This window comes from Coptis chinensis, chromosome 8 (genome assembly GCF_015680905.1).
Source record: "Coptis chinensis isolate HL-2020 chromosome 8, ASM1568090v1, whole genome shotgun sequence".
Lineage (NCBI taxonomy): Eukaryota > Viridiplantae > Streptophyta > Magnoliopsida > Ranunculales > Ranunculaceae > Coptis > Coptis chinensis.
In genome coordinates, this window is record NC_141463.1 from 77,963,453 (window position 1) to 77,975,453 (window position 12,001).

Sequence of the window (12,001 nt, forward strand, 5' to 3'; positions counted from 1 at the left end):
CCAATATATATATGTTTTACACACTACTCACGTCAAATCTTAATTAGATAATGACAAACAACGTTATATACTTTCCGACAATATTTTATTACTATATTTGTCCATATTCTTAAATATGAGAAAAACTGGAAAAAGTCAACATTTTACAGTCAACGGTCAACGGTCACAGTCAACGGTAAATAGTCAAAGTCAACACGTCATGGTCAAAGTCAAAGTCAACACGTCATTGTTAAAGTCAAACTGTCGTTTCCATGTTCGACAGGTTCAGGGTCATAGCCATGGTTCATGTCTAAGGTCAAAGGTGCATGGCTCATGGGCTCATGACCAAGGTAATGGTTCGGACCCAACTGGCCAAGCCCAAACCTTAGAACCCAAAAGTCTAAAACCAACTCATTTATTCTACCTGACCCAATTGGGGACATAAAGACCAGCCTACATAAATTAGAAATCGGCCCAACGAAAACTAATTGGAAAAGGCCCAAACAAAACAAATGAAACTGGCCCATAGAACTTAATCTAGAACTGGCCCAAACAAAATTTAATTAAACTGGTCCAAAATACAAAACAAATAGAAAAGGGCCCAAACAAAACACTCTAAACTAGCTAAGGCCCAACCACTTAAATTAGATTTCGGCCCAGCAAGAAATAGAACCGGCCCAACATAAAAATAATGTTTTTGGCCCAACCGATTAGGCCCAAGCCCAAATCGGTTACTGTTCATCTTCTCCAGGCTTCTCTTCCTCCAGCCACCAAAACCGACCACCACAATCCTCCACACGACCACCCATTTCAACCAACCGAAAATGGAGAGAGTACAAACCCCCACCACTTTATAAAACAAAAATCCCCACATCCTTCAATCCCTATCTCCTCAAAAACTAGATCTAGAATTTTTTTCCGACCACCATTAATGACTTCCACCACCTTTCAACAGCACTCAAACACCCAAAAACCAAACATCAACCCAATCATCCACAATCAAAAACGAAAAACCAACACTAACAGTTACATAAACTATTACTGGCGATTTCTTGGTTGTAGCTTTGGCAGCCATTGACGCCTCTCATCGAAGCTCCAACAAAGACTTCCGGCCAACCCCAACCACCGGTCTACAGCCCATCATCAGCCAACAACTTATAACAAAACCACCCAACAGTTACATAATATGGTATCGGCGATTTCTTGGTGCCGCCATTAATGTTTCTTCAGAGCTTGAACAGCTCATCCAAACCACAATAACCAACATCAAACCTATAACCCCCGACCTCAAACAACCCATATAAAACCAACAAAATACCCCAAATCCACAATTCCCAGTTCGACAGTCTAAAAGCTCAGTAACACAGTATTTCAATATCTGAGTTTCACTAGAGTTTTAACGACCCGACAAACACGACGACGTTGAATAAAAACAAGATAATGAGCAGTAAAAAAAGAAACATTAGACAGTATACACCGATATACGAAAACTATAAATCCGGTGAAATAGCAAAATAGCTACTCACCTTTATTAACAGCTCGACGAATTTCTCTGAGTCCGAGTCGTCGCACTCCGACGCTCTAGCCAACGAGCTTTCATCTCCGCCTCCATTTTTATCATTTTTTATTCTCCAAGAACCCTATTCTCTAGAACAATGTGTTTATATACTTGGGTCTAAAACCCAAGCCTAACACAGACTCGGGCCCAGAAACCAGGCCCACAAATCTCAAATCCAATCCAGCCGATTTTTTAATAAATAATTAAATTAATTAATAAATCAATAAATAAATACGTATTTTAAATACGGGCGTTACAGTGGAGAACCTATGTGCTATCAAGAGGCACTTGAAGGTACAGACAAAGAAAAGTGGTTGAAGGCTATGCATGATGAGATGGATTCTTTGCATAAGAATCACACTTATGAGTTAGTTGAGAAACCCACAGGGAGAAAAGTTCTCAAGAATAAGTGGATATAAAAAGTCAAGCATGAGGAAAACAATCCTCACCCAAGGCACAAAGCTCGCCTTGTTGTGAAGGGATTCGGTCAAAGGAAAGGAATTGACTTTGATGAGATTTTCTCTCCTGTAGTGAAGATGACTTCTATCCAGGTGGTATTGGGTATGGCCGCAAGTATGAACCTAGAGATTGAGCAGCTAGATGTTAAGACAGCTTTTCTTCATGGAGACCTTGAAGAAGATGTCTACATGGACCAGCCAGAGGGGTTTGAGATCAAAGGCAATGAGCACCTAGTATGCAAGCAGATAAAGAGCTTGTATGGGTTGAAGCAAGCACTGAGACAATGGTACATAAAATTTGACTCCTTTATGGCGAAGCAAGGATACAAGAAGTCTGCTTTCGATCATTGTGTGCTTGTTCAAAGATTTCTAGATGGGGATTTCATAGTGCTATTGCTGTATGTGGATGATATGTTGATAGTTGGCCCAAACATCAACAAAATATCCAAGCTGAAGAAAGACTTGAGTAAGTCCTTTGAGATGAAGGATTTGGGTCGCAAAGCATATACTTGGGATGGATCACCTCGTGACGAAAGAGTGGGAAGTTGTGGCTTTCAAGAAAGCTACATTGAGAAGGTGTTGAAGATATTCAACATGGATCAAGCGGCCGGTCGGTTGTCCGCTTGGTGGCCCGGCCCGCATGACCAAAGAGATGTGTCCTAAGGGTGAGCATGAGCAGAGTCGGATGGAAAAGATTCCTTATGCATCCGCAGCAAGGCGGTTTGATGTATGCCATGGTGTGTACTAAACCGGATATTGCTTTCGCCGTTGGGGTTGTAAGCAGATTTCTGTCAAATCTGGGTAAAGAACATTGGGAAGGTGTTAAGTGGATATTGAGATATCTCAAGGGCACTTCCAAATCGTGTTTGTGTTTTGGTGGAAGTAAGCCCTTACTTGAAGGCTACATCTGGAACATGGCGGGTGATGTTGACTCGATGAAGTCCACTCCGGTTATCAAAGGTTACTTTTGCAGAAGGAGCAATTTCTTGACAATCAAAGTTGCAAAAGTGTGTTGCCCTCTCCACTACAGAAGCTGAGTATATTGCAGCCACTGAGTGTTGCAAAGAGATGCTATGGATGAAGAGGTTTTTCGACGAACTAGGGCTAAAGCAAAAACAATTTGTAGTTCTATGTGTGATCGGTGAGCCATCCACTTGAGCAAGAATCTGAAGTTTTCATTCTAGATCCAAGCACATACACGTGCGTTATCATTGGATTAAAGAAGTACTCGAAGACAAGTATTTGTGTATCGAGAAGATCCATACCGACAAGAACGGGTCGGATATGATGACCAAAGTCTTACCGAAAGGTAAGTTTGATATTTGTTATGCTACCGCCCGGAATGGTAGCGAGACTCTTCCCGTTGATTTGAAATTGCATGGAGGTATCCCCTCACCGCTCGAGGAGGGGAGATTGTTGGAGTTATCCCTCACATGAGGAGAGAAACAGAGCTGGAGAGAAACGGAACTGATTCGGCGTTGGATATGTCAGAGCGCGCCTGCGCTCGTGCCTTTGAATCAGTCCAGTGTTCAGAGCGCGACCCGCGCTCAGAGAGAGCGCACCCGCGCTCGTGACTCCAGTGTTTGGGCGCGACCCGAGCTTAAAGGGGGCGCACCCACGCCTAGGTCTAATCTTCGTGGGCTTCGCTATAGTAACCGCGAAATTTGGTTTTTGGAGATAAAAAACCAAAATCAAGGTTTTGGAAAACCTAACCAAAACCAAGTCAGAAGGATTGGAATCTAGACTAAAACAAAGAGAGAGAAACCCAATCTTGAAAGCTATCAATATTGAGAGATAACATTTACAGAGATATAACCCTGTAAAGAGATAAGAGTGATCTAGTAAGGTGAGAGACTTAAATGAGAGATTGTAATCTTTCTTCCCACTTTATAAAGAACTGGCTCTTGTGGAAGTAGGCATCATTGGCCGAACCACGGTAAATCTTTGTTTTGTGGTTTGCCTTTACTGCTTTGTATTATTATTTGTTGTTGATAGTTGTTTAGCAAGTTGGGCATGTTAGTATAGGTTGTAGTTGATATTTAGATTTTTGTCCGGAGTTGAATTGTTTTCATAAATAAGTTATCTGTGTAGTGAGGGAATCGATTGGTATTGGTATAATCCCCAACAAAACGATGATGTAAGATATTACAGCCCATCACACAAGTACTGATAGAATGTAAACACTAAAATGTACTCAGATTAGTTTTTAGGTTTTATGAATTTTTTTTTTGTTTTATATTGAATTAAATAAATTTAGGAATACTCCTATTATTTGTTTCGTATTCCAAATTAAAATTGAATCATATCTGGATTACGATTAGATGTTTCATCTTTCTGTTGACCACTCAGACCTCTTAGAGGTTTTTGGGGCTTCGAGCTTTAAAGTTGAAGGGGCTTCAAGCCTTATGTAATCATAGAGAATTCCACAAAGAGGATCTCCTTCCCTAGCTTGTGTGAGGTATAGGATGTTGTCTCCCTTTATAAGAGCATCATCAACGCGTTTTTTAATTTGGTTGTGACACATCATCATTTTTAGCAATCAAAAATTTCTAAAACGAATGGTTGAAACAACGCGGATTGGTTAAATTTTGTTAAAAAAATTTGAACGGGTCAAGTTGTCCCGTCCCACTCCAATTTTTTTTTGAATCGGGAGTAGTTGTCCCGTGCACTCTATTAGCCATTTTATTTGAAAAACGAACAATGTTCCAAAGAACATTTGCCCCGCAAGAACTCACCAACATCTCAAAATCCAAACCTTCAATCACCCAATAAAAATTCGATTTTCAACCAAATTTGTTTCTGTTTTTTGCAATGGATCAACGTCGCCGAGCTGGGACGTAAGAAGACTATTATGCGTGGCTCGGGAGTTCAAATCCTCCGAAAATGAGAGTGAACTCGCATCGGAAAATGATTTCAATTTTCCACGAGATTGAGTATTCTTGATCATCCGACATTGGCTCTCGATCCGGACATGCATGTTTCAGGTTTATATAACACCGACGGAGTAAGTATGAGTTTATGAACGTTGTTCAATTGATTTTGATTTAAAATCGTGTTTAAAATTTAACGATATACTAACTGTTTGATTAAATGCCTCAATGTATAGAAAATGAGTTCGACGAGATGGAGATGCTAATGCCGAAGTATTAAAGACTTCCTCGAGTCATCTAGTGGAAAGAGGGGAGGAAATGGAGCACGAAGAGCTCGAATTTTGGGAACACCTTTTGGTCCATTGATATCGCGGTAATGTCGAGCATTGAACCGATTGTCCAATCGATATTTGCATTGGCGGAACGATGGTGGCACACCACGCACACTTTTCACCTTCCATGTGGTGAGATTGGTATCACACCACTTGACTTTACAATGCTAACGGGTTTAAGTGTGGGCGGTGAAGAAGCCGCTTTTGTTTGATTCAAGTATCGAAGATGATTTTGAAAGGTTGAAGACTCTAACGCCGTTGTTTGATGTTGAAGGTAGACTTGTTTCAGAGAATATGGATGGCAGATACATTTTGAACCTGTACATCAGAGAAAAATTCATGCACCGATTGAGTATTGAATATTGTTTAGAACATGAAGTTGACGCCCTATATTTGGACCCAAACTCTGCGGAGGAGGATGAGTTTATCGGGATATTTTGTTATATTTTTGGGCCAAGTTGGTTTTACAACAGGAAAATCTGGGGTTCGGGCTGGTTGGTTAGCATCTTTGGTAGACCTTGATAGCTTGGAAGATTTTGATTGGGGAGGTGCTTTCATGGCACATTTATATACAGGGCTTGATTTGTTTGTACAAACAAATCAAATGGGGAAGCAATGCAACGGAATTACTTGGATACTACAGGTAATTCAATAGGATTTAACTTTTAAGATATAAGTTTTTATTTTGTTAGTTAAATATTATATAATTTAAATTAATTAGATACACTTTCATTTGATTATTTCAGTACTGGTGGTATGAGTATTTGGCTTGCTTAAACCCTATACTGAAAGAGGATTGGGTTAAGGACTTATGGCCTCGCCCTCAGGGATGGGCTGTTTTTGGTCATGCTAGATTAAAAGATGAGGTCCATAATGATCTTCAAGCTGCTAGGATCCAAATAGAGACGAAAAGTATGAAATCTATTGTTTGGAGTCCGTGGCAAGGTTCTCAATTTGAGAATATGCATATCTGTCAGCATAGTACTCTAATGTCATTAAAAAGATTCATATTGCAAGCCCCTGATATACGTGCTTGGTTCCTTGGAGATAGGGTGACTATGCAAACCATTGGATATACATATATTCCTGCTCCCCCACCCACAGATATGCGTGCCATGGATGTTTCAGAGAATTTGATTGAACGGTATCGTTGAGAGTGCGCGGGCGTGTTTTTACGTGATTATGTTGATGTGAACTCCAGTCTTGATTATGAGACTTATTGGCGGAAAGTTTCTAGGGAAGCCTATCTCAAGGGTCCATCAGATAGAGGTGCAAACATGGATGTGTCGAACTAGTCGAGTTTTAGGCTAGACGCCGTCAATTCAGAACCCGCAAGTTCCACAAGAACATCCGAGTATATCATGGTTATACACCCCCACCTAGTGATCCATATGACCCATGGTCATACCGCGTTGTTAGTTCTCAGGGAATGGAGACCACATTTCACTTGGAGCGTCCGGTGCTTGTACCTGATCTACAACAGTTTAATGAGGTATATTTATATTTCATTATGTTAATTTAAACACACTATGTATATTTAACTTATATACAATATTGACACAATGCAGGAAACAGATGAAAGGCAAATCAACCAGGGGCTTCGAGCTAGTTTAATTGAGCACACTCAACAGTATTATGGCTATTTAGACTAAGAACGAAAAGCAAAAGAAAACGCCGAAATTAGGATACCATTTGAGATGACAAACGAATTGGAAGCCTTGGTAATTTTATTATATGTTTTACATTTTCATTTTTTTTTAATATATATTCAATTTTATATTTTAATTGCATTGTGTTGATGTTTCAGAGAATTGCTACTGATATCATGCAACAAAACAGTGCTCCTAATAAGAGAGGGCTTAAAACGGAGAGGGAGTTTGAAAGCGTGATAAAAAGTGCTCCATAGTGTTATATTGCACTATTTTGTAATAATTTAGTTATGTCATTGTTTTTGTTGTTGGTTGTTGGTTGTTGTTATTTTTTAGGGTTTGAAATGTGTTTTGAGAATCTTAACAAAGTTTAGGTATATGAATTATGTTGATTAAACAAAGGAGGCTATGTCCAATTTTTTTTATGCATTAAATTAATTATTACATTACGTTAATTTAAATTCAAGACATTACGTTAATTATTACTTAGAATCTATACATGCTTTTTATTATGTAGACAAAGAAATTCTCATGTGAACAATCAAGCCCATGTGAACGTGACTAATAAGCCCATGGGCCTCAATTTATTATTCTTCCAATCAATTTATATCCGTTGGCATTATTCCCAAAGGGGATCAATTTATATCCAGATTTATTTCCCAACGGATATATTTCTATCCGTTGGGCCTTTGCATATATATTCAAAGTCATTTTCATTCCTCACTTCAGCTTCTCATTTTCATTCTCTAATCTTTCTCAACTTCAACTACCAATATGGGCGGATCAAATATTGTCCACATTTCTACACTTGAGATTTGTCAAGTGGTGTAAGGAAGTTGGTCATTACGCTACTTCATGTCCATACATTAACATCAAATGCCCAAACCCTGAATGCAACGGCATGATGATAGTGGTCATAACTATCAATGATGATGGAACATTGGAAGACAAACTTCTAAAGTGTGATGTTGATGATTGTCCCTCAAATATCAACATCTATCATTCAAAAAAGGTTGACATACCTGTATGTCATTTTTGCAAGAAAGCAGTAGATTTCTGCCCTAGGTGTGGCTTGTGCGATCAATGCAATCCTTCAATGTAATATTTGTATTTTGTTTAATTCCCTAGTGTATTGTCTTTAATTGTTTTGCATGTGTTTTTAAGTCCGTAGAATTTTATAAGATGTTTTGTATTTTATTTCAAATTAAGTTGTAATGTTTTTCATTTCTAGTTGAGTTGATTTGTTTTTAATTTCAACTTATAAACAAACACATTTTTTCAAGAAAATATACTTTCATTAAAACAAAATACAATTTTATTTAAAGAAAAACATACACGTAAACAATAAAAATAGATTACAACATAAAATTTAAATAAATTAGTACGCTAAAACATAATCTAATACCACCCAAATACATGTTCAAAGCCCAACGGGGTACAAAAGTTTTATTACGGTACAATTTTTGCAAATCTTCTCAAATCGTTTCAGCCCAACCCAACGTACAAAAGCCCAACAAGATAATTTTTGTAAATCTTCTAAAATCGTTCGGGCCCAATGTTGAAAAAAGCCCAATGTTAATAAAGCCCAAAGGTACAAAAATCGAATCTGTTTGAATTTTTTAATAAAAAAACAAAAAAAAATTTGACGGTTAAAGTAGTCCCGCCCCACTCTTGGGACGGGTCAAGTTTTCCCGCACACCATTTCTATTTTCTTAACCAATTTGACTCCAGTTTTGACAATTCTTATTATAGAAACGATAATTTGACAACGCGTTGGTGATTAAAATTGCTATAAACATTGTCAACTGTCACATTGAAAATAAAAAATAGCAACGCGTTGATGATGCTCTAAGGAATGATGAGGATATATCGATGTTGAAGAGTCGGTATAATCCATGAATCCCATGACGAACAACAGCATTATCCATGCCTAAATTTAGCACTTGAAATACAAGGTGGCCATCTAGACTATTTATGTGGACCTGTGGTTAGAATAAGTGTTAAAGAGAAGTCAAGAAGATTGGTAACAGTTTGGAAAACAAAGATGCATTAATTACCTGGAGGTTGGAGCGGTTAGCTGATGCCATGGCAATTCGAAGCTTGTAAGTTCCATTGGTTACTGAATCTAGATTGAACTTTACTTGCCATACTGATGGAACATAATTTTCAGCTCCCTTCCTGAAAATATTGTTTGAACCATTTTTGTCAGCTTGCAATAGAACTTTTAGAAGTTAAAAAAAGTTGGGATACAAAATAGAAGAATGTCTTAAAACTTTTGATAAATTATAAATTTGTGTGTGTATTTTTCCAAACTTAACCAAAGTTTCTGCTTCTATGTAACAGACTTGTCATCCTTCCACAAAATAATGTTATTTGACTAATAAGAGTTTTAAATCACTGACAAGGAGTCAAGGATGAACAAAACTTTTGAACAAGGAAATAGAACTAGAAACACCTATAGGCTATAGATAGGTGAACTTGGTTATGTTATATGGGATTAGAGTCCGTTTACTGTTGTATTTCTGTGACCGATGTGAAGCTCAAAGTCGAGACTCGTCTAGTATACATGTGAACTTATAATTTTTCAGACATCAGAGTAGCCATTATTTGCTTATGCGCAATTTAAAACATTTAATGAATGGTCATGCTAGGCATGGCAGGTGTCAACTAGCAAAGCTGGTAAAATTTTTGGGTGATGATACTAGAGGTCTGGGGATCAAACCCGCTAGTTTGAGGTGTGTATAAAACCGGCCGGTCGGTTTCAGGTCGGTTATGTTTATTAGTTGGTTTGATTCGGTTAAGTATATGTGAAAACTGATAGGGTCAGTTCGGTTGTCGGTTTAGTCTTAAACCCGACTTGAACCGACCGCTATATATAATATATACTAAAATATATATATTTAATTGATTTAATTTAAAAATATGTAAAACCGATTCGGTTAATATCGGGTTAAACCAGAACCCAGTTGGTTCGGTTCGGATATTGGTTCTGTTGGAAATTAGTTTGGTTTGGTTCGGTTCGGTTCGGTTAATATAACCCAGCCGATTCGGTTTGGTTCTAGAAAAGCATAAACCGATAGGGTCAGTTTAGTCCCAAACCCGACCCGTGCACACCCCTACCGCCAACATCACTGAGTTATTGATCTCATTTAAAACAGGTTGCGAATCAAAAAAGAAAAGAAAAGAAAATGCTTAGCACATTATATTGGTTAAGAAGCATTTCTTCCTTGATAATGATAAATTTTGTGGCAGACTAAAATACTGTGGAAATGATCACATAAAGACTACGACAAATAGGTTGGACTTAAAACTTTCACCTGTCTACTGTTGGAATCTTCATGTGTATTTCAAATACTTGTGTGTTGTTTAGTCCCACATTGGTGAACCACCACTAGGTAGTGAGGTATATGAGGTGAACCTCTAACATAAGGGCGTGCCCTTAGGGTACAAAGGCTTTTGTGTTAGGAGGGAGGACTCACCCAAAGCCACACATCGCCTGCCCGCCCCAACCGAAGTCGAAGTCGCGGTCGCGGTCGCTGGCTGGGCAATCGAGGAGTCATTCTCATGTTTGGATTCCTACGAGTAAACCTCTATATAAACACGCTAGCAGTGTGTGTCTATAGGGATGAACCGACATGAGAGTAAAGAGTAAGAAGTTGAAGTCGCGGTCTTCTGCCTCCACACCAAATAAAACGTAACTCGTGGATACTCCCCTACACGAAAACGGATAAGTCTTTTATTGCTTCAATCTTCTTCTTTTTTCTTCTTCCACCCGTAGAGAGAGTTATATTGTCGTTTCTAGAGGGTAGTTTGTTCTAGTGCAAAAGTCGATCGCTGTTAACCATTGAATCCTCGTGAGGAAGACGTCATTGTTGCCTTTTCGCACCATTGGAAGCGGGCTTAAATCTTTCCTTAAGGACTGACTAATCCGCGCCTTGGTTATTATTGCTATTCGTCCTTGTCTTCTATTGTTTCTTTTATCCGCATACAACAATCTTAAGGAAAGATCAAGATGTCTACACTGTTGACACCCGCCCGATCAAAGAAACTAATTCTCGAGTCATGGAAATAACTTCGTCTATGAGAGATCTTTGCACCTCTTGAATGCTCGAAATTTACCCAATGTGTCAAAGATTGAATCCTTCACCGGGTTCACACTTCGCGATCGAGAGAAAGGGTGTTCACAGCCCTAGATGTACTCAACTATGCAAAGTATCTCACCGATACAAAGACCTATGGAGGGTTCTAATGATTTCAAAGAAATCAAGCCGCTTTGGCTCAATGGGAATAAGGTATGTCGTCATGCTATTTTCGAGTACCTTGTCCAATGAGATTTTTGATATTTATTGTTCAAATAAGAATGCACATGATATATGGGAGAGTTTGAACAAGAAATACATAATAGAGGATGCTAGTAATTTAAATATGCTATCGGGAATTTTCTAAGGTTCCATATGAGAGAGGATAGAGATGTAACGCCTCAAATCCATGATTTTCATGCGGTCGATTAATGATTTGAAAACCGAGGGTATTAATTTACCCGAATCCTTTGTTTGGATGTTTGATTGAGAAACTCCCCGAAGTCTTGGAAACACTATAAAAATAGTATGAAGCATAAGCGTAGTTAGTGATGACTCTTGAGGATGTGATCATTCACATTCACATAGAGGAAAAGAACAAGACTTCGGGATGAGGTGTTGTCTAAGGAATTTCATTCTAAAGCCAATATCGTTGAAGGTAATCCCAAAGAAATCTAACAAAACCTCTAAGAAGCGAAGTCCAACAAAAATAATAATTTCAAGGTCAAAGGCACTTCTTTTAAAAGGAGTGGTAATACCGCAATGGAAATTGTTATGTTTGTGGTAAACCCGGACATAGGGCTTTTCGCAAGCATAATAAGAAAGACACCGATGATCCTCCCAATGCTAATCTAGTTGAGGGAGATGATATTGTTCTTCGCCGGCGTGTCCACAGTGTTCATAGCCACCGGGAAGAGGAACTGGGTACTAGATTCGGTGCCACCCGCCACATCCTGTGGTGATGTTGAAAGCCTTCTCGGACTACATACTAGTGAAAGATGAAAAGGTCTATATGGGTGACTCTAGGTCCGTTCTGTTGAAAGGAACATGCAAGGTTCTTCCGGGTTAACCGGGGA